At 48.9% G+C, this 6,000-nt stretch overlaps 1 protein-coding gene across 2 annotated transcripts in view; it reads left to right on the top strand.

Moving 5' to 3' along the window:
* The first annotated feature begins 2,088 nt into the window (after positions 1-2,088).
* The window catches only part of MBP (myelin basic protein), a 123,104-nt gene continuing 119,192 nt past the window's right edge, over positions 2,089-6,000 (top strand). The window contains exon 1 of one of the 2 annotated variants that reach the window (XM_075142210.1): positions 2,089-2,171. The gene's annotated coding sequence lies outside the window, so the exon portion shown is untranslated. The other variant, XM_075142209.1, reaches the window with a different exon arrangement.

Here is a 6,000-nt window from a genome sequence, read left to right as displayed (position 1 = left end):
AGAGTTTCCAGGGGCTGGCATTCATTAGTAGCAGAATTATAAGGGACAAATCAGAATGTCTACATTTCTAGCTATCACTGCTGTCCAGTGATTCTAGTGTTTTTACAGAAGTTTAATTCTTATGAGTATATGTAAACGAGCATACCGACATCTCCCTACATACAAAAATGCTGGAACGATAAGGGAACTACAAACTGAAAAGTAGGGAGATGTTCAACACATTAAGAGAGAGCTGATGCAGCTGTGCCATGTAACACAGCTGTTCAGGGCGGCAATTTTTTTTCCCACATACTGTATGACAATCCACATTCTGCAACTGTGACTCTCCTCACACCTTTATACACCTTTAGGCCTCAACAGAGTAACCATGCATAATTGTATGTAGACACACACACAGAGCTATTTATATATCTATTAAAATGTGTAATTTGTATATGCACATCTGTATGCAAAGGTATGTTCACATGTGTAAATACAAGACCCACTGCCTGCAGGATAATTATTCTTGCTCAAAGCTACATGTAATATGAAAGTATGCAAGATTGGGGTTCTAGTCTCTTTACTATGATTTATTCATCTGCTTTCTGAGAGTGTGTTCAGATAAGATTTTGGATCTCATTTTACCCTGAGATTTTAGGCAAAAAAGGCAGAGATGACCACCTGAAGACTGAAATTGAGTGTTGCCTTTTAAAGTTGATAAATATTGGTTTCTTTCTGTCATGCTTTTTGACAAAGTTACCATTTAAAAATAAAAATATGCATAAAGCTTAACTATCAAACTCATTCAACGTGCTCCTCAAATTTCCAAGAAAAGAAAGTGGTATTTTTTTGCCAGTGAAGGAGTGTGAGGAAAGAGAGTGATTCAATACAGTATTGTCTGTATTCTTAATATGAAAGTCCCAGACTTGGAATTGCTCATATTGGTGATATTCCATCTATTCTTTTCCTCTGTGATCCTTCCTTCCTCCTGTGATCTTTTTTCACTCGCATTCCAGCATTTTATCTTCAGATTTTAGCATGCTGTATGGTAGTCTTCATACCTACAATAAAGACTCACATTGTAAACTTCTCACTTTGCACTGTAAGGAATTACTGGTAGGATGTTCCTTTCACACAATGAAAATATTTATCCAAATAACTGTTTATCCATAAGAACATACAGTTTATAACCTGGCCCAAAATATTTTTCCAAAACCTCCTCCATCTTCAAAGCAGGATAGCAAGCCCAAAAAAATTTATGTATTGAGGAATTAGTGGATAGCTGACTTAATAACTCCATCTGTTGAGGTTTAAACATGATGCACTCGACAGGTGCAACAGATAAATACAGCAATCACCAATGAAACTTCCAGATAAAGCGACTTCTTAAAAAAAGCAACTACCTATAAATTTACTTCCTATTTTTGCACAGGATGAAAACAAATACTATTTCTCCAAAGCATTCATAAAACTGAACTGCCCCCGCAAAAGCCAGATGAAATTCAAAAGGCAGCTTCTCTTCCCTCTAAGCCCCGAGCAGGCCCACCCCCGGGGTTCATGCTGTGAAACTTCTTCCCAGGGGTGCGGCCCAAGTGTGGCCGCGCCTCTCGCCAACCGACACCGAGCCATGGGGCTGCAGGAAGCCCACCTGACAGCGTGCGGTTCCCGTTGAAACGGTGAGCTATGCCCTGGGACTCCGGCTCGGTCCAGGCAAAGCACAGAGTTTCCCAGGTATCTGTTGCGGGTGCAGGACTTTCAGTCTAAAATTGCAGGTAGTTTTTTTTCCCTCAGGAGTCAGGTTTATCAAAATCCCATTAGGCCAAGTTGTGGGGACGAGTTACCGGCCTGTCAAGCCCGAGAGGGCAGCGAGCGGCCGGACCGGGCAGGCAGGTTGCCACCGCTTGCCTCGCCGGAGCCGTGGCCAAATCCAGCTACCGGTGGGCCGAGCTCACGCGCCTCCCTTACCCGGCAGGAGAGCGGTGCCCGCCCCGGGCAGGGTAACGGGCTCCCGTTCCTCCTTCCCCTTTGGGGTTTCCCCGTCCCGCCCGCCTCCGCCGGCGGGGTGCGGGGCACGGCGGGTGCCCTGGCCGGTGGCTTCTTCCTGGTTGCCGGCGGCGCGGCTGCCGAGGGACGGGCGGCGGGGAGCGGCTGCCGGGCGGCGCTGCAGCCGCTGGGGCGCACCTCCCGCGCAGGTACCGGGAGCCGCCGCGCTTTCAAGGGGAGGGTCGGGGGCAGCAAAAGGCAAGGGTACAAACCGCAAAGCGCCGACACCAAGCGGGGGGAGCTCCTCGCTCGCCGGCGGGCGGAGGGAGCGCGGTTGTGCGGCCGCGGGAGGGACCCACCCGCGCTCCTGAGCGCGGCGCGGAGGTTTCTCCCCGCTCCATCCCTGCCTCTCCCCGCACCTCGTCGCCGCCTCTCCCAGTGGGTGGCGGGGACGGGGCGGAGGGTGCTGTCCTCTCGCACCTCGGCTGTCCCCGCTGCATGCAGCCCCGGAGCGCCGCAGCCCAGGAGGACACGCCGGGTGCGTTGTGATTTACTCCTTTCTTTTTTTATTATTTTGTGGGGTTTTTTTCCTTGTCTCTGGGCGGCTTCGCGGAGGGGAGCGGGGCAGGCTGGGGGCCTGGCGGAGCCCCGCCACCGCCGGCTCCGGGGCCGTGCCCGCCTCGCACGATGGGCTCCGCTGTGTTTGTTGTTATTGTGCTCGGGGAAGGAGGCGGTAGAGCGAGCGGTTCACCCGGGGCGGGGGGGTAGCGTTCCGACTTGCTTCTCTTCCTCTTCGCCGTGTGTGCCCCGCGTCCCTCCTCCTCGGCGGGGCGGCCGCAGGGAGCTCGGCAGAGGGCGGGCGGCGCTGCGGGACACCTGGAGCAGGTGGCGCCGGCACGGACGGGCAGCGGTAGCTGTCCCCTGGGCTCCCTCCTCCCCTTGATTCCCGCCTCCGGGACAGGTACTTGCGGACGGGGCGAGCAGCGCTCGGGGCAGCCCGAGCCACGATCGGCCGGGGAGGGCAGGGCAGCACCGCGCCGCGCCGCTGCCGCGGGGGCAGCCGCCCGGCCCGGCCCTGCCCCACGGAGGTGTCTCCTCGCGGGCGGGCGAGGGGCGCGGGGAGGTGGCGGCCGCGGCGGAGCCTGTGCCGGTGCGTTACGTAACCTGGCGAGGGGGGCGGGGGCGCACCGCCTGTCGCGCCCCGTCCGGCAGCGGGAGGCCCGAAGTCGGTACCGTGGGCTTCCGGTTTCACATCGTGGCCGTGCCCGGAGTTTTAAACAGAAACGACTAACTTCTCCTTTTTAAATTTTTTTTTCTTTCTTCTTTTTTTTTTTTTTACCTCACGGGGCAAAGCCGCGCGACAGGCGCTGGCGGGGAGCTGAGGAGCGGGGCAGGTGCTGCCCCCGCCGCCATTCCACCGGCTGCCCCCCCCCTCCGCCCGGGCACTCCCCGGCTCCCGCCAGGGATTCCCTTGAAGTTTCTGTGAGGAAAGCGTGAAGTGGGACCGGGCCGTGGCCGGCCCGCGGCCGGCGGCTGCGAGGCGACGCTTCCCGCCCCGGCTCCTGTCAGCGCCCCCGCCTCCCCGGGGTCCCTGCCGCCGGGGCCCGCCGCCTCCTCCTCTCTCACCGGCTTGGTTTGGCTTGGTTTGAAGCGGCCGTACCTTTGGTGCGTGTGCCCGGCCGTGCTCGGGCTGTGCGGTTTCCGTGCAGGGTGTTTAAAATAACTCCGTTTGTGTGTGGGGTGGGCTTCGGCGATAGCGAAGGCTGCAGTTTTAGTTTCTTCCTATGCTCGTGGGGACTTTCTGAAAATCGCGGCACGATTTGTCTTGGGAAGAATGTAAACATGTATTTCTGTAATTTTAAGTAGGTCAGTCATAGTATTTTCTGTGAGCATCGCATTTGTCCTTCAATATATCACATGCTACATTTGGAGTAGTGTCGATTTTTAAAAAAATATGAAGGAACTGTGAAAATACGGGCTTTCCTGTGGAGAAACTGAAGTTTTCCCCCTTTTCAGTGGGACCGGAATTGAGTCTCAGGTGATCAGGAGTGACAGCATGTATATTGCACTATTTTATTTCTGTTATATCCACTAATTATTTTTAAAATGCTGAGATTAATAAATATAATTTTGCGTCTATGGAGTACTGCTAGTTCACAGATAACAAACAAGTTAACCTGTAGATTGTGGGGCGATTGTGTATAAAGGCTTGAAATACCTGGCTAGAAGGATGACAAGGTGCTCCCTGTCAGTCAAGGTAAATAATAACAGAGTAAGAGAACAGTCTTGTTTTATGTTAATGACTTGATTACTGTGGGCAGTTGAGTAGGAAACAGTTCTCTAAAGTCTTTAAATGAGCAGTTAGTGATAACTGGTATGAGTCTGTCAAAGCTCTCAGGCATCATGCATTATATACTTTTCGTGTTTTACATCAGCTCTGCCTGTGCGCATTCTGAATTATTCTAAAAAGCCCTACAAGAACATTAAAAATACCATACCAGAATATGCCAAAGTTTCTACTGGCAGCGGCTAAGAGTAGGTGCCTACTGAGGTCCATGACAGGGAAAGCTTGCAGTGATGCTTCTCCAGAATACTCTCTCCAGGCAGCTGTGGCTCAAGGATTCCCTTGTTGTTGCCTTTGTGCTTGACAGACACAAAGTTTGTTGTTTGTTTTTTTTTTCCTTTGATCTTATACAGTAGTTTTTGAAGCCATGTAGACTTTTAGTAAGATCATAGAAAGATATCTGTGGAAGTAGGTAACCACATGGAGCGTTATACAGACATTATGGATCACTAATAAGATGGTTAAAGGGCAATTTCTAGTTTGCAAAGGCCTGTGCATAGAAGTTATATTAATGGATATTAATTTTCCAAGCAATGTTCATGCATTAGGCTCTGAGATAATCCATCTAAAATAAATCTTGGTATTTATAATGAGAAAAAAAAAAGGCAGAGTGTGTTACGCTCTTCTAATGTATCCTAATGAAATGGATTCAAATTCATTTTCACTGAGTTGGGAGAAAGCCATGAATAAAATGTAGTGTTTGTCAGCTTCACTGGATTTATAATAAGTAGAGAATTAAGAATAGAAATCAAGAGTTTATGCCATGCTGTACAACTAAAGAATGTACACAAACTTTCAAAGCCCCTGTTCTATAATGATAATTACTATGAATAAGGTAGTGAATGTTACAGTCATTATTGTCGTGATGGAATTTGGCCCACCACAGACCCTTTACTTTATGATAGAAATTGCAGCACGTTACTTAAAAATAATTTCATATTTCTAGTTGCTTAATTTTGTGCGTTCATGAAAATTTTCATGACAAAATTGTTTTTGCATTGGGCTTTATTCCCCAGAAAGTCAGCTCCCATATGATACTTAGATTTCTAGTCAGCTAAGGCCTTACGTCCTTTTTGAAGACAAGCTTGTCAGAATTGTAAAAATCATGGACTCAAAATATCCTGCACCTGCAGAGGATTACATCTGTTTTCAAGGCATGGCAACAACCAAGACTTGACGTTGGACACCCCATGAATTGATAGCGTAATTGAGACATGCTTCCAGTTCTTTCCAGTTCTGAGAGTTTGAGAAGATGAGTGTTAGCGGTGTGTTGGATTACAAATGAAGGTATGTGGAATGGTAATGGTAGGATCAGGGAGGAGAGCAGCCCGTCCTAGGGGAATGCCGGTGTTCTCTTTCGGTGTTGTCTGGAGAAACACGGAATTTGGAAAATAGATGCTTCAGTCTCAGTACCGCTGTATATGCACAAATTTCCTGTTTATTCTTTTTTGATGTTTTTATTCAGTACTCGATATAAATTACCCATATGGTTGAAATAGCCGCTTCAGTTATTTATTCCATCAAATAGAACATATCATTATAGTTTAGGCTCTAATTACTCTGTTACATGATTGTTATGACTAAAGAAACACTTTCATTATAAACTGTTGAGAGAAGGCAGATTAAACTGAAATCCACGTCTCATACTTATTAGCAGCATAAGTAGCAAAAGCTGTTAAGTGTTCAAAATGATA

This window comes from Calonectris borealis, chromosome 2 (assembly GCF_964195595.1).
Source record: "Calonectris borealis chromosome 2, bCalBor7.hap1.2, whole genome shotgun sequence".
NCBI classification, from domain to species: Eukaryota; Metazoa; Chordata; class Aves; order Procellariiformes; family Procellariidae; genus Calonectris; species Calonectris borealis.
Note: the sequence above shows the minus strand (reverse complement) of the source record. Positions and strands in the feature narration are given on the sequence as shown.